Source organism: Aedes albopictus, chromosome 2 (assembly GCF_035046485.1).
Source record: "Aedes albopictus strain Foshan chromosome 2, AalbF5, whole genome shotgun sequence".
NCBI lineage: Eukaryota > Metazoa > Arthropoda > Insecta > Diptera > Culicidae > Aedes > Aedes albopictus.
The window spans coordinates 441871345-441894628 of NC_085137.1; the positions used below are offsets into that span (position 1 = coordinate 441871345).

A 23284-nucleotide genomic window follows, 5' to 3' on the forward strand; every position below is an offset into this window, starting at 1 on the left:
TTCTGTGTGAATCATATTCTCACGCTTCGTGTCATCCTGGGGCTTGACAGTGAATTCTAATAATCTCTTCAACTGGTATTCATCGATCAAGAACAAGCTTTCGTTCGATCCGAATTCAAGACATTTGCCTAAGGCAACAAACACCATGCGGTTCCATCGAAAAATAATATACTTCCAGCATGCCGCGTTATCGCATCGATAACAGCTTGCTTTCCGTAGCTATTAGTAATGCTCTCCATTTCATTACTCGAACAATATCTAAGAGTTTTGAATATTTAACCCATCGTATCAAGCAGGCATGCAAACCGCTCCAGCCAGTCAAGCTGCAGCTCGACATACGTAGGTAATCGTTCCATGCTCGCGCCATGCATCGGAATTTGCTCCCTCAGCTGTTTACATTTCTTCGATTCTCATCGTGGATACGCGCCCAGCTGTGTATCCTTTTCGGTAAAATCCTCACTCGGTAAAACATGCTACCACGAGAACCATGAGAAGCTCGCTCCACAACCAGGAGAAGAGCACAACCATCATTTTTGCCGGCATGTAAGGACCACGGCTTCGGTGGCTGGCTACCATGGCTGCTACCGGACCAGTACGAAACCGAGAGAGAGCCAGCACAGCACCATCCGATATTCGACGTCCTCCTTACCAAGCAGACTCCGTCGTCGGTCGGTCGGTCGGTCGTTTGGCATCCGTCAGTTTGGTTCCGACCGCCGTTCGTTTCGCTTGCAAATAGCTCATCTCGTCTGGTTGGTTGAGCTTGCCGGAAGGTGAAGGTAAAGAAGCAGAAAGGATGCCAAGGAGTTTCAGTAGTGGCTGGCTAGTGGGTTCACAGCTGATGCTCATTCTGTGAGCGTTGGGGTGGAAGTGGGTGTGCGTGATCCAAACTAAAATAATCATTGTGCTGCGAAAGGAAAAGTTTTGGGATTTCGTGCTTTTCGGTGAGGGGTGGTGAAGTGTGCTGCGAGATCCTGATCGGCCGGCCGGTATGTGTGGGCCTTCTTGGAAGCAGTGAGATAGTGGAACAGCGGTGACGGCGCTATCAAAGTTGTTTCGAACAGCTGAGAGGGCTCTGATTGTGATTTTTTTTATGACTGGCTCCGTTTTCGACTCTTTGATTGGGTTGTTTGGTTTTGTTGTTGTGGTATGTTTTTGTTTCGGTTATGGACTTTGGTTTGTATTTTTTTTATAAGGCAATATTAACTACGGTGAGTGGGTGAAGATTCCTGATATAAACTCAAGGTTTGTGCAAGATTTAATTTTTGTTCTTGAATATTTATTCTTCAACCAAATGAGCTGAATGAATGTGTCTGGAGCATATTAAAACGATCAAATCTGACTATACATGTCAATGGTTGCTCCTCCGTGATTGATCTGAGCTGGTACCAATTGCACTGAGATCCAAATGAATAAGGGCTGGGACACTGCACTTATTCTCGATGTGCAATTTAAGCAGCTCATACATTTTTGACGAATAACGGCGCCGGCCACGTCCTTATAGTCAGTTGGGAAGGGAAAGGAATGTTAGAGTGTGCTGGTTGTTGCTACTAAAGACCGAGAACACCTCTGCATCCCCACAACCAGCACGGACTGGGGTATTTGTTAGATGGAAAGGATGGGAGATCTGGGAGTCACCGTTGGGTCGGTGATGCGATCCATGGATAGGGGATATTTATAGTGTCCGTAAAGTGATAGATTGTGTGATGAATATGAAGGTGAAGCGGCACAGTTCGCTTTGGATGCATAACTTGTAGGCGTTATATACACTGTGCTGTGGAAGTTAGAAGGAAGGGAAACGAATTTTTGCAATTGGGTTTTTAAATTTAGAAAAATTCATCGATTTTTTATTTTTGAACGAAAGAGCACCTTTTTCTGAGCCACTATGATTTTTTTCAGATTTTTAGAACTTTATTTTCATACCTAAAATCAATTTCAAAGATATTTTTTGAAATCACCTTTTGACAGCTGGGCAACTGCTTGACAGCTCCGCCCAGTACAAAATGCGACGAGGGGTGATTCAACAAATCGCTCCCGTACAAACTTCAAATTGATTTTTAAATAGGTTCCCGGGCACCAAAATTCATGAAAATTTGGATTTCGGCTCAGTTTGACATGCAGATTTAGAATATCGAAATATCTCAACACCGTTAAAGAAGCCAATTCGTTTCTGGTTCTAGCGATGGCTATGAACATGTGAATATACATAAGTTGTATATGTAGAGAAGAGAGAGACAAAGTGGATAGAAAGATACAAAGTAGGATGAAAGGGACGGGCCAGGTATTGAACCCATGACCTTCTGCATACGAATCAGAAGCGGTAGCCACTAGACCACCAAGCCCGTCTTGAATGTGTCTGGAGCATGTTAAATTGAAGAAGTGCTGAACTGAAATTTGAATTATCTTTATAATTATATAAGAACGTGTGTTGCTAAAAGGTTGGTTTTCGCCTTCCGCATATTGAGTACGTTCTTTTGTATGTATAAATTTATTGTGTTTTAGCTGTTTTGATTATCGGCAACGCAGTCTTTTTAATTGTAAAACGAGTTTTGTTATTTAACCCAACGTTTCGGCGGTTAAATAATAAAACTGTTTTACAATTAATAAGACTGCGTTGCCGATAATCAAAACAGCTATAATAATACAGTCGAACTCTCATCCAACTGTGGTTGAGAAAATAAAGAACCAACTCTAGATCAACTGAATATCTTGTACAAATATATATATATATTAAAATACCTGAGATTATACCTGAGGTATAGTACACTTTTCATGGAAAATTTTCAAGTTAAATTTCAAATTGCATTCTACACATAAACCTGTACGGAAAACATACGGTATTCAAAAATAAAAACAATGAGTAATACTTACTTGATACTTGATGTGCTATAACTCGTAGCGGTGAGGCTAGCATTCGCCTTCACTGGTCTCGGAACCCTCTGGATCAATTGCTTCCAGTCGCCCAGAACGTTTAGGGTCTTTAGGTTCTCCTCAACTGGTTTTAGCTTGTCGTTCCACCGGCATACGAGCTACGTGCCCAGCCCACCATAGCCTGCCGTGTTTTATTCGCTCTTTATTTTATTGGTACAATTCGTATTTCACGTGATGCCATCAGATGCCGTCCTCCAGTTTGCCGCCGAGTATTGTTCGCAGCATTGTGCGTTCGAAGACTTCGAAAACTTTTTGGCTTCTTTCAACGTCCATGATTCATGAACGGAAGAAAAAGACCCGATTCGCAGTCGCAATATGTCTTCTCACCTCGCGGGTTCGTCACTGGAGCGCCAAGGTAAACAAATTAAACTTTTTTCCACCTAGCACCATTTCGTCACCCTTACTTTGGCCGGACCGACGTTGACCACCAGCAATCATGTACTTGGTATTTGTGGTGTTAATCATAAGTCCAATCCACGCATTCTCCCTCTTAAACGCTACTTCCACAGCCGACCATCAGACCATCAGAATGATATCGATATCGGCCGTAAAGCCCAGCAGCATTTGCGAACGCGTGACAGCTGTCCCGGTCCTTTGCACACAGGTCTTCTTATCGCTCCTTTCAGTGCTGCTGAACAGTAAGTTCAAATGAGCATCGGTCTACTTCAGTCCATCTAAGATTACAAATAATGACAGAATTTTATTCGCAACCCGTACACTTAGTTTCGAAGCACTGAAGCATCGCATGAATCAGTCTAATCAGCTTCGCCAGAAAACCATGTTCGATTATGGGGCTCTGCAAGCTGCGGTTGCTAAGATAATTTTTTCTAAGTCTTTGACACTTCGTGGGCTCGTACAACGTTGTTTGCGATTCGGATTTTTCCAAAATTTCATCAGTTTTCGGACCTAAAAGATTTTAGCTAGCTATTCATGGGTGGTTTGATTTAATTCAAAATATGGGGTTTGCGAGGATGGGGAAATGTGCTGATTTATGACTTGTTGACGGCACTGTGGTGACACCCCTCCAAGAGGTCCAGCTGGGAATCCACAGGGATTCCTCCAAAAAATCCTTCGCGGTTTCTCCACGACTCTTCCAGGAGTTTTATGTGGGATTCCCAGGGAGTTTTTGATAATTCTCTGGGGTTTTTCCAGGAGTTTACCTAACCGTCTGGGATTCTTTTAAAAAGCTCTTGCCAGATTTCCTCCAAGAAGTACTCCTGAGATTCTTCCAGAGATTTTTTTCAGGGATTACTTATGAAATAACTTCTTAAATTACTTCAGGAATTCCGAGATTCCTTCATCCTCCGGGATTTTCATCCCATATCCCCCAGAAAGTTTCATTTCGTATGTGTTCAGTAGTTTCTTGGCTTCCAGAAGGTATTCCCGGGGATTCCAGAAATTATTCCCGGGATTTATTCCAGGATTCCTCCAGGAGTTCTCCCGGAGATTGCTTCAGGAAATCGATCTAAGATCCTTCAGAAACATCTTTCGAAATTCTGTCAGGAAATCCTTCCAGGAATTCTATGCAAGATTCCTCCTGAAGTTTCCTCTAGGATTTCTTCATTAATTCTTCATGAGATCCTTTCAGAAATTCTACAAGAACTTCTTTCAGTACTCCTCCAAAAAATTCTTCGGGATTCTTTCAGGAACTACGCCTGGGATTGCTTCAAGAATTCCGTCCAGGATTGCTACGGTTATTCCACCAGGAACTTCTTCCGAGATTCCTCCGTGAACCTCTTCAGGGATTCCTCCAGGAACTACTACCAGGATTTTTTCGAGAACTCCTTCCGGGATTCCTTCCGGAGCTGATGGAGCTTACTCCAGGTTTTTTTTTCTAGGATTCTGTCAAGAATTGCTTCTAGAATTTCTGAAGGAACTCCCTCGTGGATTTCTTCGAAAACTTCTTCCGGGATTCCTTTTGGAACTCTTTCTGGGATCCCTCTTAGAACTTATTCCAGGAAGTTCTTCCGGAATTCTTTCAGAAACTGCTTCCTGGTATTCTCCAGGAACTTTTTCCAGGGTTCATCTAGGAACTCTTTTCGGGTTTCCTCCAAGAGCTCCGTTTACAATTCCTGCAGATCCTTCTGGAATTCCTCTGGAAGTTAATTCTTGAATTCCTTCAAATGTTTCTAATGGAAATCCTTCAGGAGAGTATTTTGAGAAATTCTTCCTGCAGTTTTTGTTTATATAATTCCTCATGAAGTTCTTCTGGGATTTTTTTGAGGAAATACTCCTGCAAGTTTCATCTGGTATTCCTCAGAAGCTATTAGGATGGGATTCCTGGAGGATTCCCGGAACTCCATGAGAAGTCCCGGAAGGAAACTCAGAAGGAATCCTGATAGAAGTTCTTGATATGGAATCTGTTAGAAATCTCAGAAGAAACTCCTAGAATGACTCCAGAAAAAAAAATCTTCATAAGGAACCCCATAAAAATCTCTGATATAGCTTCCTGAGGAATCACGGAAAGAAATCTTAGAGGGATCCTAGAAAAAAAATGTGGAGAAATCGAAGGTGCAGAGGGCCAAATTGAAAGATGTCCACCCTGGACGATTGCCTGCCATCGCCTTAACCTGTGCCAGGTCATATTTTTGTCGACTTGCTTTTTTCGTTGTTGGGGCTGCCTTAGTCTAGCTTAGCGTTACGAGCCATACAAAATATTTTTGGTTTACATACAAAAAGCGTTACATGGGGGAGGGGGGAGTCTGAAATCGCTAATTTTAGCGTTACGTAATTTGTGTACCATGCCTATATCCCTAAAAATAAGTCGACGAATGATTTCTGTAGAAAACTTCACTAGGAATCAGACCTCTCAAGACAGCAAATCGATGCGACGTTCGTGAAAAAAGTTATTAGGCCTCACCCGATCGATGAAATAACGAGATTTTATTATTTATTGTTATTCCTTACATGCTAAACAGCGTTTGCATGCCATTCGGGTTTCAGTCAATAACTTTTTTCACATGCCTCAGATCGCTTTGCGGTCTTCAAAGGGTTGGTTCCTCGTAAAATTTTCAACAGAAATCATTCATCGATTTATTTTTAGGGGTTAAGGGGCAACCTGTGGCGATTTTTCTTTGAAAAAGTGATTTTCCCCATACTTAATCGTATGAAAACTTAAAATGGCTGGCGCTAAAATATAGTTTCTCCGATCTATCTGAAATTTTGCACAGTTGATATGGGACCAAAATGGAACTCAAAAAGTGTACAGGAGTAAAATGTCTTTTTGTGTCCCACGCTAGTATACATCCTTGCCTCACTTCAGAAACCCCGATGGGATCGGACAAGACATCGCTGTGCAGTACTCTGCCCGAAAATGCCCTGTACTATGCTTCAATGAGGCCGATGATTTTCTCAGGGATATCCTTGCACCTGAGGGCTTCCCACATGTTTCTGTGGTTGAGAAGGTCGAAAGCTTTTTTGTAATCAATGAACACAAGGTAGAGAGGCTCTTGGAATTCATTGATTAGTTCCAGGATGATACGAAGCGTGACAATATGGTCTACATACAGAATCGTCCGGCACGGAATCCTGCTTGCTGCCGTCAGAGAGTTGCGTCAATCTTCTCCTTTATCCCGTTAAGGATCATTTCAAGGAGATCTTCGAGAACGATACACAGTAACATGATGCTCCGCCAATTATCGCATACAATCAGGTCACCGTTTCTGAGTACCTTTACTAAGACGCCTTGCATCCAGTCGGCCGGAAATGTCGCGGTTTCCCATCCAGAAAAAAAAATCCAGGAACTACTAGAATAATCTTAGAAGGTATTCCTCAATCTAACCAGGAAACAATTTCTGGAAGAACCCCGTTAGTACTTCCTGCAGGAATCTTGGTAAAAATTTTTGAAGAAATCTCGGACCTCTTTAGGAATCTCAGAAAAACTCCTGGAAGAACATCAGAGGGAACTTCTGAAGAAATCTCATCAATCCCTGGGAAGCCTTTTAGAAACTCCTGGAGGACTTCTGGAACAAATTTGTGAATAAATCGCTTAAGATTCCTGGGGTTCCTGTGGAATCCCAAAAGGACATCCTGGAGAAATATCACCGTGCTGTCATTAAGTAAAAAAATCAGTACATTTTCCCACGCTCGCGAACCCCATATTTTGAATTGAATCAATCCACTCATGGCTGGCAAAATTCTTCCGGGAGTCGGGAAAAACAAGGCCACGAAACGTCAAAGACTTAGAAAATTTTATCTTCTTCACGGCTTGTGAAGCTAAATAGACTGATTTATGCGACGCTTCACGGATCAAAACCATGATGAATAGATATTAGTCATAAATTATCAAAATTTCATTGCATTCGGTTCATTGAATCCGGAGATATAATAGCTCAAATTTGGCTATCGGATAAATATACCTTTTTCTAGAATCTTTATACCTTCGTGTAGAATGGCCCGATCTTTTCCTAATTTGAACCACTGATACACAACTAGTTGGTGAACTTGCAGTAAAAATTTGAGAATATTTGATGCCCTTTTCAAAAAGTTACAGTGAGTGAAACATTTTTTGAAAAGTGATAATTTTACCTATCCCAGTTATTTTGAGTATCCCCTGTACTAAGGTCTTTTTTTACACGGGTAGTTTTTCTGCTTTAACTCGGTCAATTTTGAGCCAATTCACATGAAAATTTGTACACAGGTAGACACGATTAGTACTACCGGTGTACGGAAAATCAGATAGGTAATTGTGTAAGACACACTCAAATCGTAGTATCCGTTAAAGGGTGAATAAACCTTTTTGCATAATTTTCACAAATTTTCATAATTCATTTTATAAAATCTCAAGAAAAGACCTTATTTTCAGTTGCAAAATAATCAATAATCATAAATGGATCATTGAAGCAAAGGCGCCACCGTATATGTGCTTTAACATTGTAACAGCAGTCGAGTCATATCAAACATACATGGCAACGGTGGCGCTATCTGATCATTTCATAGCGGCCGTTTTAGTTATTTTAATGATCCATTTATATGAAGGAACACTTATCAAATTAAATAGATTTTTTTTTTCAAGAAAAACAAAAATGTACACTTCTAAACTTGAAAACTAATGAACCAATATTTCAACATTGGAAAAAAAGTGTTGTGAAAATTTGCATAAGGACTGTTCATTGAAGAAAGTGGACATCTGTTTACCAATAGTTTAGAGTTAAAACTAAACAAAAAATTGTGAATTTTTGCTCAGTGTGTAAAAACATTGTTCACTTCGGCAACACACTCAAAGAAAACGGAAAAAGTAAGAAATTTCGAGCGATAGGTCGTATTAGCTTTGCGACTAGCAGATTAATTCTGCACAAATCTGCCATGTGTAGCATAGATGTCCCATGTTATATGGGAATCCCTATTAACATGGGACAACTATGCTACACACGGCAGAAATGGTGTTCCAAAAAGTTGTCGTTTCGAGAATTGGCTTACTAATACACTTCCGGGACCGCAATTTTTTAACGCTAAGCAGGGGACAGTTGTGCCGGATGATGTAGGGTACATCAGAACTGAAAAATTTGGGAAAAAGTTTTTAGTGTGGCAAGCCAATTGTTCATGTGGCTTAAAGAGTTCTTCGTATTTCACAACGGGAACAATCAACGATGAAAATAACAGAAAGGAATGCATCAAAAAACGACTTCTACTTATCTACCGAAAACATACGGATCCTCTTTTGTTTTAGGTGGATCTGGCATCCGCTTATTACGCTTCTTCTACACTAGAGATGCTCAATACGGAAAAAGTCGATTTTGTCGAAAAATGGCAAAATCCACAAAGCTTCTCTGAACAGCGTCCTATGGAAAGATACTGGACAATAATAAAGCGGCATCTTAAGAAAGATGGAAGAGAAGCAAGCTTTGTTGATTGGTTCAGAAAAATTTGGCCTGCGGCACAACGAAAAGTTACGGAGAAAGTTGTGCAGAATCTAATGGGAGGTGTCAAGAGGAAAGACCGAGCGTTCTTCCGAAAAGCGAAGTAAATATTCAAACTCACGTGAATTGGGCCACATGTATGTTGATTGTCATTTATAAAAAATGAAATTATGAATTTGTTCGAAAATACACATTTTCTATTGAAAAACAGGTGTCCACTTACTTTAATGAACAGTCCTTACATGAGTTGTTGAGGTCGGGGAAGGTTGTTACAATGGTTTGAGATTCTTCCTTGCTCTGAAGAGGGAGACTTCCATACAAGTGAAACAGGGTTGGGCTGAGTTAGAAATTCAACAAGATCGCAAAAAAACGGTTTAGAGTGCGGTGCTTCAACAAGCTCACCAATTGGCAAATATGAAGTGGCAATTCAATGTTTTCCAAGCCATGCACATACATGCCATACATGTTCACAAAAGTAGTGTATTTTGGTGTTGGTCAATGTTGCTAATTGACAAATTGAGAGATACATTTGTAAAAAAAATTGCGTTCTGGTAGGATTTGAACGCACGACTCCGTATTCGCTAGACCTGCGCTTTGACCAACTTAGCCACAGAACAAGTAACGATTCTGAATAATAGAATGCCCAACTGGCTCCAAGCCCACATAATGAACACTTCCTTTTTCACAAATTCACCCTTTTCGGCTTAGATGCCAACCAACAACAAACTTGCGTTTGTAAGCTCACTAACTACAAATGAAAGCGAATTGTTTTTAAGAAGTCGAGACTTACTCTCGCAGTTCGCATTAGCCAAAAAGCAGTCTGTTTGCTGGTGTCTAATTGAGTATGCGCCGAGAGCTCGGCACGGTCGTACGCTTGACGACCATGTGCGCCGATGCAAGGCAAGCTACCCTTTACTGACATTTACCAGATTTGCTAGTATGTCTGAAACATACTGGAAAAACTTGTAATAAGAATGCACAGAATGTTGCCAATTGATAAATTCATTTGCTTCTTACAATATTTTTTTTCAATCCAATATTTTTGGCAAAAGAAGACACTGAACTTTCTGATTTTTGATGCACTGTGCAACAGAGTGGATGGTTCAAGATGAGGAACTGATCCATCTCCCCAGTTCTCGTCACCTACTGGCGAAAAACACCATCAACCTCCCCTCTCGATGCAACAACACACTATTTATTTTCCGAGAGCTTTTCATCTCTTGGGCACGATTCGCCCTTCTCGTAGCAGCACCATCACTGAGCTGTCATACTACCACAACCGCCCGAGAAAGAACAGAGAGTGCGGCTTGTACCTACTCTTCCAACTAGACACATTTCGAGCGGCACGTTTTCTTTCATCACCGGGATGCAACTAAGCAAATAAGGCTTCCCGGCTGTCCCGGCTGGTTGGCAGGACACAAAAAGAACGATGAGTTCACTTTTCTGCATGGCACACACTCACACTCGTGTCCTGAAGTCTTCTGCGCTAGAGCAGACCTGGACCTGCAGCTTCGTTTGCCCGGTGTTCTTCGTGAGGACGTTCTTTGGCGACGACGACGACGATGACGGCCAGAGAAAATCCCTTCCCTCATTAGCACCTTTTCTGGTGTTGACAGGGACATGATAGACGAATGACAGCTCCACCACGAACATTTCGACCTTCATTTTTCCCCCGTCGTACGTATGTATATGACAAATCCCATTTTGGAACTCATAAGTTATGAAAGTGAAAATCGGGTTGAAGGCACGGGATGAACTCTGGCTGTTTTGGGTCATGGAACTTTAAAATAAATGATGCATTGAGATTCTCATTTTTCCTGGCTTCCTGGTTCTACATTTTCACCGGAACTTGGTTTGTCTCTGGTCAAGCCTTGGTATTTTATTCCACCGGGATAAATCTGGAAAATCTCAGGAAATGCAACTTTTCGCATAGGGATTTCATGTTCATATTAATATGGATTTGTAGCTTTTTATATTTATTATCATATAGACTGTTTCAGAAATTATAAATACACTAACGATTGACTGCCATTTCAATTTGAGCACAATATCCAAAAAAGTTTCCTCTAGCTCTTATAGTAAACATGCTAACGAAGCAAATAATACCAATTTTGTTGATGTTTCTGGTAAAAGTAAAAAAATAGGGCTCTGTAAACTAGATGAATGAAATTTGAAGTTGCACAAAGTGGTCAAAAAATGTAGCATATTAGAAAAGAAAAAAATCTAACAGATAAAATATTTAATTCCCAAACACAATAAAAATTGCCATATCGATAATAAAAGATATTTCTCGATTGGTAAGAGTAATTTATACTGGAATATTTGATCAAGAACCACCATTATGGGCCTTCTCAATACATTTTTTTTTGTTTCAAATTTCTCAACAACACCAGTAGCAACAAACGTTAAGCAAACGAATGTCTTAATTACTGTTTACTGCATTCGTTTTTATGGTATGACAAGATTTGCCATCTGAAGAATCGAATGAGCTGAAAAAATAAGTTTGTTTAGAGTAAATGCGTTCAGGAAAACTAAGAAACTGTGTAGTAGTTCTTATGTTCCGTAGAAAACCTTAAAAAATAAGAAACTTGAGCTCCGAAAAAAAAAAATGTTTTGGAAATGTCTTTATCGATTTTTACGAAATTTTGATCAAGGCGTTCCTTAGACAACTTGTTGAGAAAGCAAATGTGATAAAAAATTAGATATTTTTTGGTATTTAGTGATACATAATGTTGAATTCATTAAAAAACACCTTTGTGCAAATGCAAATTTGAAAAATTAAGTTATTTGTTAGAGAACTCGAATGTTCTTTAAAATATCAAGACAATTGAAAGGAAATATGAAAATATGGAGTATGCTATACTCTGCAAGAAGTTGATAAAAATCATTAGATCAGTTCATTTAATTTAATAAACAAAGTGTATTTATAATTTCTGAAACAGTCTATATTAAGCAAATTAGGACTAATTAGTTAAAAATCGTAATCAAAAAATCAACTCGAACAATATTGATTTTCTAATCTTAAGGAAATTAACAGACATGTCATTCTCGATAAAATTTATTACACAATCCCTGGAGTCATTTTTAGCAAATTTTCAAAGATAATATTTAACCATATCTTTGGAATTTCCTACACAGTTCCTATCAAAACTTTAATTTTGAAAAATCGTTGGAACTCAGTTTTTTTTTTTATTTTTTAGAAATTGTTGAAGTAGTCTCTGGATATTGTATTGGTTTCCGAATTTCCTGAAGATATGTGTGTTGATTTGATTGATTTGTCTTTATTAGAGAGACTTTCACGATATGTGTGTGCAAATACGGGAAGGAACTTTTGACCTTTTTTTTACCGAAGCCCATGAAGGCGTTCTCTGTTAACCTGATAACATGATTTTCTGTTAAATTGCTGTGATAATGTGTGATCTATTTAGAAATGCAAAAAAAAAAAGTATATAGTTGAATTCTTAATTGAATTCTTGGTGGAATGTCTATCATTCTTAACAGAAATTCCTTATCCGCCCAGAAACCAATTTATAGCGTTAGCGTTAGCATTAGTGTAGTAACTGTATATTGCTCAGATTGCTTTTCGGAACAAGGCTGGGGAGTTAACCTTGCTGCATTCTTAAGTAAGAATACAAGAAACATTATTCTCGGCCGCGCCCATCTTTACCGTAACTTGGGATAGAGGAAAGATATGTTGATGTAGCACTTACTAGGAAGGCCTCCGACTCAGTGACATCCTAATAATTACTACGGAGTGAGTGATTGAGATATGTATTAGGTCAATGAATCGTCTGAAAAACTGGCAATGGACCATGGCATATGCTGCTTACTTGGTTGACATTTAATCTTTTTTTTTTTATCTGTATTAACGAGATTTTAGCCCTGTGCTAGTTCATCTCGGGACCCACGCTTTACTTCCCTTCCGAAGGAAGAACCCACATTTTGTGAGTTTGTCGGGAGTGGGATTCGATCCCAGGTCCTCAGCGTGATAGTCAAGTGTTCTAACCATCGCACCAGGTCCGCTCCACTTTAATCTTTTAAACGTTGGCAATCAAAAGAGAAGTCTATCTTTTCCTCTCAGAAAGATGAAAAATAAAAATTCGAGATAAACTAGTTAGAAACATTTGACCATGCATGGCTACTTGAACAATTGTAAGACTCAAAATCAGCTTTCTGCAGAAAAATAATAAAAAAATAAAGGGTAAGGTTTTTGTATAATTGAAATTATATGACATCTAACATAAATCTGCGATGAATATTACTCTCAGTATACTTTTATCTGAAAGTCTTTCCAATATCCCCAAACAGCTTTCGAGGTATGTTAGGGTTTTTTTAAGAAGAAAAGTACACGATTTTTTTTCATACCCGTTTTTAGAAGTTAGATGAGGAAAAATGGTTATGTGTTGATGCAAAAGCAAATGATTCACACAAACTGCAGCGCATGATCAAAATCTCATTAAAATCGAAAAATATCGAGTCAAAAATGGCAAATTTTGTCGTATTTTGGGCTGGAAATGCCCAGGATTCCCACCGGGTTTCATCTGGTAATTTCTGCCAAGAACCCTGTAGGGATTCATCCAAGGATTCACCTGCAATTACTGCCGGTATTCCACCCAGGATTTTTCCTGGGATCCTTTCAAGTATTCTTCCAAGGATTCCTCAAGGCATTTTCCCGGGATTCTTTCAGCGGTTCATCCCGGTATTTCAAATGATATTCCTTTGGAGATTTATTCAGCGATTTCTCTGTTGATTCATCACGGGATTCATTTACACATTTCTCCCGGGGTTTCCTTACAAATTTTTCCATCAAGGAATCCTCCAAGGATTGCTCGTGGAATTCCTTCAGACATGCGTCCCGGGATGTCATCGTTTTTCCTGAGATTGCTTCAGCATTTTCCACGAGATGCATTTTAGGTTTCTTTCTGGGATTCCTCTTTTTTTTATTTTTTATTAATGTGTATTTTAACTTAAATGCTAATTCTACACTAGGGATGCCTCGATTATTCCTTCCCTTCCCTTCTGAATTCTTCCAGGATTCTGTTAAGGATTCCTTCAGGGCTTTTTTCTTCTTGAACATCCGTTAGAGATTCCTCTCGATATTCTTTCATTGCATTCTCCCGGGACTTCTTCTGACATTTCATGAGGGATTCCTCCGGGGTTTCTTCATTGAATATTTGCGGTATTCCTTAAAGGACCCAAGTAGCTTACTTGTTCTGCATTAGTTTATGTAACTATTACATGACCAAATTAGGTCATATCAGAGTTATATAAGCTTTTGTAGAACATGTGTGCTACTAGGGGATTTCTTCCGTGGTTCATTCCGAGTTCTTTTACAGATTATTCGCGGGATTCCTTCGGTGATTCCTTCCGGGATATCTCCCGGGATGTCATCATTGATTTCTCGCGTGATTCCTTTGAGATTTATTTCGAGGCTACTTCCGGAATTCTATTAGATATTGCTTGCAAGATTAATTTAGGGGCTCCATGATGATTCTTCCTGGATATCTTCAGGGATTTCTTCCTAGATTCCTTCATTGACTTCTTCCGGGATTGTTTTTAGACATTCCTTCTGGGTTTCCGATATGGGCTCTTTCAGGAGCTTCTCTCTGAAATGCTTCATTGATTCCTACCGAGTTTGCTATAGCGATTCCTGTTGATATTTTGTCAGGAAATTCTCCCGGTATTCCTTCAGGGATATTTTCCAGTATCAGGTGATTCTCTCGGGATGCATTGATTCCTCCCAGGATTTTTCCTGGAATTCCTTTCCGGGATTCTTTCACGAATTTTTCCCGAGTTTTCATTAGCGATTCCTCCTGGAAATTCTCCCGGGCTTTCTTCAGGCGGATTTCTTCAAGAAATCTGTGTTTTTTTCCATTCAGTGATCATTAGGAGTTCTTTTAAAGATATTTTCAGGGATTCCTTTAGGTATTTCTGCTGAGTTTTTTTTTTGGAAATTCCTTTATTGATTTCTTCTGGGACTTTTCCCAGCATTCTTTTGGATATTCTTCTCAAGATTCATTTCAGGGGTTCTTTGGATATTCCTACTGGATTATTTCAGTTTTTTCGTCTTTATTAAAGAGATTTTCAGCCCTAGGCTGGTTCATCTCTGGATTATTTCAGTGAATTCTTTTGAAATTTATCACGTTGATTCTTCCCGTTTTTTTAGGAATTTATCCCAGTGTTTCTTCGGGAATACGAGATTCTTTTTGTGATTCCTGCAGAGATCTTTTCAGATATTTATCCCGGGACTCATTTAGAGATTTATCTTGAGATTTCTTCAGAGACTTCTTCCGGCATTTCTTCTTAATTTTTATTGATTTTTTCCCGGGAACCCTTCTGTTATTTCTCCCGGTCTTCCTTTATGGATTTCTAGAGGACTTCCTCCCAGGATTCTTCATTGAGTTATCCGTGGACTCCTTAATTGAGTTCTTCCGGAATTCCTTTAGGGATTTCTCGTGGCATTGCTGCCAGCATTCGTTCAAGTATTCCTCCCTAAATTCATTTTGAGATTCCTTCGGGAATTTCTCCGGCATTGTTTAAGAGAATTCTTCAAAGATTTCTCCTACGATTCCTTAATTAATTCTTTCTAGATTTTCTTTAGCCAGGATTTTTCAGGGATTCTTCATAAAATTCTATGAAGGAATCCTTCTATGATTTTTAAAATTATTTATCCAGTCATCCTTTCGGGATTACTCTATGCAATTCTTTCGGCATTCTTAGATTTTTTAAGGCTTTCTTCTGGGATTCTTTCAGGGGTGTTCTTAGGATTCTCCCAGGGACTCTTCTTATGATTTCAACCGAGATTCCTGCTGAACTCTTTCAGGGTTTCAGGATTTCTTTTCGGGAATTGTTCCGGGATTGCTTCCGTGGTTCCTTCCGATATTTCTTCTAAGATTTCTTCCGGGGTTTTCCCCGAGACTTAATACTTTCAGATGCGAGGATTACTCTGTGTTTTAAGAGGGGACTCTTCGACAATAATGTAACGAGCCATGCATTGAGTATCGAAAAGTATACCACAAGAGGCCCGAGAATGTTAAAATTAAAAAAAAATACAACGTCATGTATGTATTTTCCTTACAAAAAATCATGGGCCGACCGGGAATCAAACCTAGACACTCTCAGTATGATGTTACTAAATAAAAAGGTGTAAATCAGAGGTTCCCAAACTTTTTGCTATCGCGGCGCCTTTTGTAAATTTTGAAAATATCAGGGCACACCAACATCTTTTAACAGAGAATTTTCATTGTTTTAGAACAACTCTCAATTCATAAATTTAAATGCAAAATTGTGAATAATTTTCAGTATCATGTTTCCTCAAAATCAAAATAAATTTCAGTTTCTAGCGTCAACATAGCTTTTTTTTCAATTAAGGATTCATAATATTTCAGATTTCAAATATCATATTCATTGCACAAGGTAAACAAGTATGACAAAAACTTCTAAACTAAAGCAAGCGACTGATTTCTAATTGAATTATGCTGGAATTTCAAAACTTTCAAAAATTGTTAGTTAAGAATGTAGTGTGAAAGTTTTCAACAAGCTTATAAACAAAAATAAAATGTTCAGGTCCAGGCTGATGATTGATCATTATGTCTTGAGCAAATCTTGAGAGCCGATCTTTCACATGAATATTTAATGACTATTTTTGAACGACCATTGACAATTATCATTAAGGAGTGTCTTTAGTGCACAACATTTATAAAAAAAATCTGAATTTGAGAATTTCGAAACGGGTCTAAATGAGATCGAAAATTTCCCATCGTTTTCCCTTTAGATCTAAAAACATCAACAATTTTGAGATGTGACCTACTTGTACGAATCCGTCAATTTGCAAAAGTATTCTGTGAAAGTGACGTTAGTGAAAAATGACGTCCGGAAAGCAGGTGCGACATAATGACTTGGGGAGTCAAGGAAATTTTAATGGAAAGAACTTCAATAAGATTTTTAAAATTTTAATTACAAGCTATTGGTAGAATCGAAAACTCAACTAATGTATTGGAAATTCAATATTCCGTTTTAGAATCTTAACAAAAATTCCTCAAAACTCCTAAAAATTCAAAAATTTGGTAAAAGTCAAAATGTTTCAAGAGGATAGCAGAAATTCTAAACAATATTCGAAGGTTGTGGTGAATTTTGGAAAAATTTCGTGAAACAACACTTTATAGTTCCATCAAACAAAAAAGATGCTACTGTCAATATATTGTTTTTTTTTTGCTTTGGCTCAAGAGCCTGCGGCGCACCAACGAGAAGTTCACGGTGTACCAGGGCGCCGCGGCACACAGTTTGAGAAGCACTGGTGTAAATAAAATCAAACAAAGTAAAGAACAATAAGGCACAATTTTGAGATAGATAGACGTTTCTGTAGTTAGCCATAATGTAGCTGACAGTCATTTTTATTTTATTCTGGAATAGTTATCGTTTTTTCACTCGTTTATAGTTAACTCGATTTCTCGACCGGAACGGGAATCGAACCCGCCATCTCCGGATTAGCGATCCATAGCCTTAATCACTAGGCTAGCTGGAGACCCAAATGCTCCATCTAATTAAAATATTCTATCACCATTAGAAACCGCCAAAACTTATCTTGCTAGGAAAAAAATCGAACATAGTCGTAACAAGGAAGAAGACGAATGATGAATATCGAACACTTAAATGCACCCCAATTATTACTACAAAATTGACGTTTCCTTAAATAAAGTTGAACGGAAATTTGAGAATCCCTTTACGAGATTTCATGAAAACTGTTTCAGGGATGTTTGATGGAAATCTATCAAAAGCTCTCTCAGAAATTCTGTCAGGGATTCCTAGGGACTCTTTCGGGCATTTATTTAGAGTTTTTGAGGCATTCCTCCAGAAATTTCTCCGACGGACTCTTTCAAGAATCCTAGGAAACTTCTGCTAGAATTTATTGGAAAATTCTTGCAGACATTATTTTAAGAGTTTATCTAGGTTTCTCAAGGTTTTCCACTGTAATTTCTCCAAAGACTTTATTTAGAGATTCCTGATGATTTTTTGCAGTGAATCGTTAAGAAAGCTCCAGATATTCTCATGGGAATTCTTCTAAGAATTCATTTGGAAGTTTTCTCGAGGCACTTTTTTGTGAATCCTTTCAAAGATTCATGGCAAAAATCTCCAAAGATTTATTTCCTTGGATGCTTCTCACCAGTTACTTTGTAGAATTTTTAAAAAGCAAGCGGGTTTCCATCAGGGATTTCCGTTACTTAGGGATTCTTTGGCAAAACTTCTGCAAAGACTTCTGAAGAACTTCTCAAGGGAGTCGTTTGAGAATTCTTCTAGAATTTTGTTTTCAGAAATTCATCTGACGGTTCCTTTATCAAATTCCAGATTTTCTCCTGGAATTCGTTAAGAAATCATCTCTGGGATTCGTTGCAGAATTCCTTGAATGATTCATTGGATTTTTAGCGATTCTTTGAATAATTTTTCAAGTAATTTGTAGGATTCTTCTTAAGATTTGTTCAGAAATTCATCCGAGAGTTCTTTTGTGAACCTCTCCAGGTATTCCACTGTAATTTTTAAAGGATTTTTTGCAGAAGTTTCACATCAATTACTTGTTTATTTTTCTATTGATTCGTAGGGGAATACCTTCAGAGGTTTCCTTAGGAAGTCATCCAGGCATTTTTTTCGGTTTGCAGATTTTGAAAATCATTATAAAATACCTCAGGGATTCTTTGGGGAATTCATGCAGATACTTTATTACGGAATTCACCCAATGGTTCCATCAGGTTTTCCTTAGCATATTCTTCAACTACTCAGGTATTTTAGGAGATATTTCGGCGAATTTCTCCATATAGCCTAAGGAATTGGCCAAAGGGATTTTTTTTTAGAAATTCCTCCATGAGTATTCATAGTTCATAAGTATTGAATCGAAAACTTCTCCATTAATTTTATCGAATGTTTCTGTAGGGATCGCTTAGGGAACTTCTCCTGGAATACCTTAGTGAATTTATTGAAGTATCCGTTGGGAGATACCACCAAAAAATTCTTGAAAAATTCTACCAGGCAGCCTTTGAGAAATTCCTCCAATAGAAAGTGGCGGAAAATGAAATAATCAATTAAATTTCTGTGTGAACTTAAGTCTTGGACGACGAACAAAGAATTTCCCTTAAAGGCTAAACTGTTAAAAATTCGTCATGCAACCTTGTTTATAACGTTTGATTGCGTATCTAGTGCATGAAGGTTACACTTGCGAAAAATAATTGAATAAACAACTTTCTGATCCACTGTGCACTCAATCCTGTCGGTTGCCACTTTCGGTTTGCTGTTGCCGGCTTTTGACGATGCTCATCCACGCTGGTTGTTGTTGTTGTTGGTTCGAACGCGAACGTCCTGAGTGGGTGGTTGGTTGGCCGCCTAGCTAGAACATCCCCGGCGCCCCCCGTCCGGGTCGGTCGCCGAATGTGAATAATGGGTGAGGAACGAGAATCGGAGAAGAATGAGTAAATGCTTAGAGCCAAGTGAGCTGGGAAAAAATATGAATACAGAGAGTCATACGGGAGAAGAAGGATGCTGAATGTTGAATGCTGGTGCCACGGCTGCTGGAGGTGAAAGCATTGTCGTCGTAATCATTATAATGGATATTGTTCCTCCTGAGCCTGCTGCTGGTTGGTGCCGCTTTCGAGAACCGAGAAACGAGTGAACCGTTCTAGGACTAACAAGGAGGCTTTTGCCTGGTTTTGTGTAACTAGAAGAGACACAGTTAGAGGGTGGCTTCTTGCTGTTGTAAGTGGATGGCGGAACGACGACGATGATGGAACACGACCAGATCAAATCATGCGATGGAATGTGAATCCGAAGACCCGCGTGTTATTATCGCAAGCCCTACGGATGCCTTATTGATTGTTCGAACGGTAAGTAAGAGTGGGGAAAGGATATTATGTGCGTAATATGCTTTGTTGAGGGAGGGGGACTATTGTTTGTGTTTGCGACATATTTTAATCGGAATATGTATCGGTTTATGATTTCTGCGTAGAGACAGAGCTGTTTGTTTTTATGACAAGAACTTTTTTATGATTATTGTGTTCACATTTTCCAAGCCTTTGTACATAACAGATGTCAACAATAACTGGGAACAGCTAGAGGAACAGTTTCATGGACCTATTCATGTTTAGAAGATTTATTTTTCTCTGGAATCAACAGAGCTGTAAGGGAAATAACTATCTACTGTTCTTGTCATCTTGTTCCACGAAACAACATTATACTTGTACGTTGATGTTAGGGACATGCATACTTTTTTATTCAATCTGTAGATATACAGGGTCTTGTATTATTTGGACTGGTGTACCTATTTTTGGAAACTTGCCACGATAACTAAGTCAATTTAATACCTAATAGGGTCTTGTACCATTTGGGCAGGTGTACCTATTTTGGGCACTTGCCCTAATAACTAAGTAAATTTCAAACCGATTGATTTGAAATTTTGTATCGAGTTTGGCACGTACAGTATCTAACTCTGTACAAAAATTCAAATCAATCGGTTTGAAATTGACTTAGTTATAGCGGCAAGTGCCCAAAATAGGTACACCTGCCCAAATGGTACAATACCCTAATTTAATTTTTGGCATACTGTGAGATACGTAAAGTATCGAACTCTATTCAAAAATAAAATTAATTGGTGCAAAATGGACTACAGTCCGGATTCGCTGGTTGGGTCATGACTGCGCTTCGATTAGCGAATCGTGTTCGTTCGTTGGGGCAACTGACAACTGATCCAAATGCTTTAGACACACGCAACTCACGAAAAATACGTCATGAAACACTCGAATACTTACACAATCGTTCTGTATATACAGGAGTTGCGATGCGACGGGGGTCAGACGTCAAACTCGTTTTGACATCGATTTTGACATTGACAGTGCTTTTTAGTTGGGTTTCGCCCCAACTAGTGAACATTCAACCATCCAGACAACCCATCCAACGAGCCCTCAACGAACGAATCGGCACTGTATCTAAGCTAGAGCGCTAAGTGCCCAAATAGGTGCACCTGCCCAAATGGTACAAGACCCACTCTCATTTGAATACTTTAAAAGATAGCTTAGTTTCCATACTTTACAGGAATAATATAGAAACGGAGCCAAAACTTCTTTTAGTATTTATTACAGTGTGTGCCAATCATAGCAGCCCTGTACCAATTATGGTTACATTTTTTAACTTCGGTTTCTTTTTGCACTAACCGGTACACTATGGCGAAAAAGGGTGCAAGGAAGCCAAAATTTAAGGGAAAATTATTTATTTCTACCATAATTTGAGCAAAATGTAAAGTTTAACCATCCTTAGTCCCAAAAAAAGTTACAAATAAGACCCTGGGGTCAGGTATCAGGTATCAGAAGGCCGGCTCCAGAGGCACGTTATTCTCCATTTGAGACATTTGTGCCATCGCCATACATATAAGCCTATTTCTTCATTTACCTGAGGGAGCATGGTACAAGGGATGGGAATTAGGAAAGGGAAAGGGAAAGGTGATGAAATAGGAAGGAATACCCTAGAAGAGGGAATGAACGTATAAGCGCAACGAGAGCTCATAGCCCATACCACAACGGGTTTAATCAGTGCCCTGAAAAGGACACTTTTAAACGCATAAACGTAAAGAGAGCCTATAGCTCATTGGAGGTAGCTTGTGACGTCATGCGACTTTCAATATGACATTGAAAGGCACGTCATCGAAAGCATCCTCAATATTCAAGAAATTACCGCAAAACCTACGTTTGAGCGAGTTCTTTCTTGAAAACATATACAACTTTGTGTAAAAGAGTCACTGTGGACATCCCAAATTGGGAGGCATGTGAGTTCACATGAATAGCCATGTCAGCCAGACGAACATCACAGATGTGATAATCGACAATTCGGTTCAAGCATTTCAGAAAAAAAAACGAGGTAACCAGGAACTCATTTCTTCTTTATACAACGCACGCACCCTTTCGTGATAAAACTATGGAGTAATTTCACGCCATGAAAATACCCCATAGAAAACTACAAGAGTTCAAAACATGTTTAAAATACTCAAATCCCTCTGGAGAAAAATAGGACAAAACACCATTTGTTCCTGGAAATTTGAAGTAAGCAGAGCGTTTTAGTGCCCACTAAGTCAATTATATAGCTATAGTTCTCTGGCGGAAGCTAGAAATTCGTAACTATACAAAAGACTGGTTTATCCGAAGATATTTTGAACTTGAACAGATCAGAGTTCCATTCAGGAATACCTCTAGCGGTCCGGAGAAGACAAGCTTCTTTCAAAGCAATAGTTATGGTATACCACAATGGAGGGCGTTGTAGGTACAAAACCACAATGAAACTCTTTTCGAGTAGCAATGGAAGCGAGTTATCTATAAAATGTGGTCGTAACCAATTAGTACAGCTTCCCTGTAGTTTATTGAGCAGGGACTAGGGCTTCCAATCCCGGGATGGATTTCCCGGGAAATGGAATTTCCCGGGATTCCCGAATCCCGGGATCCAAATTTTTGTATCCCGGGTTTCCCGAATTTCCCGGGATTTTTTCTGTTGTCTTTTTTGTCAAGTGTTAAATGAAATGACCCATTTCAAATTGCGAGTCAATGATTAATTAACCCAGCTTCTTGATATACGCTCGCCAAATCACACTTGATGTTATTCATGTTGATGTTATTTTATGATTTAAGCTTAACGGAAAACTTCCGCAGATATTGCGGGTTTTTAGAAAAAAATCCACTCTGCGGTAGCCACCGAATCCTACCTTGGCTTTCGCGACCCCTCAGTCTGTTGTCACCCCGCTTTTCATAGAACAATCGCAGCGTACCTGCAAGCAGTTGGGGGGTCGCGAAACAAAGGTTGGGAACCTGTGCTTTAAAGTATGGAGTGCATCCTATAGTGCCAACTGATCCTTCAACGCTTGCATGTAAGACGCAATACATTCATTCAGAGTCGTATGGGGTCATCCATAAACCACGTGGTCTTCGAGGAATGGTGGTGGGGACCGGGGGCTTAGAGCAAAGACCACGGTATGGTGTTCTTTGTAATGCAGGGTAATTAGACGATTAGATAATAGCACATATGGAGCTATTATTGGGCTTCAATGGGTTTTGATCCTTATAGCTTTTTACTTTTACTTCGGAATCCATCGCCGAAGCTTTTTTTCGTATTTTCTTTGGCAGTTCTCGTAAGTTATAGTTATTTTTGTATCGTGTATTACGAACTTCTTACTTGTGTTATTGTTTAGCAAAACACGTTCATGTATATCAAATCAAAATTTCAATATTTAATGCTGGTTGAAATCGCACTTAAAATACATTGACGGTAAAATATGAACCTTCTTATCGTGAAATTTGCTGAATTGTGCGTATTCTTCAAAAGGAAATGGAAAGATATGATACCTGATTAACGATTTTCTTTAAAAAAAATACATTATTCACCTAAAAATAAAATTTGCTTATTTCCCGGGATCCCGGGAAATCCCGGGAAACGGAAATATTTTTTCCCGTTTCCCGGGAAGCTGAATCCCGGGAAAA

At 39.0% G+C, this 23284-nt stretch overlaps 1 protein-coding gene across 3 annotated transcripts in view; it reads left to right on the forward strand.

Annotated features, from left to right (window-relative positions):
• The first annotated feature begins 632 nt into the window (after positions 1-632).
• LOC109420166 (uncharacterized) overlaps positions 633-23284 on the forward strand; it is a 422805-nt gene continuing 400153 nt past the window's right edge. The window contains exon 1 of one of the 3 annotated variants that reach the window (XM_062853749.1): positions 633-1242. The gene's annotated coding sequence lies outside the window, so the exon portion shown is untranslated. The remainder of the gene's footprint in view (positions 1243-23284) is intronic. The other 2 variants (XM_029869904.2, XM_029869905.2) reach the window with 2 other exon arrangements.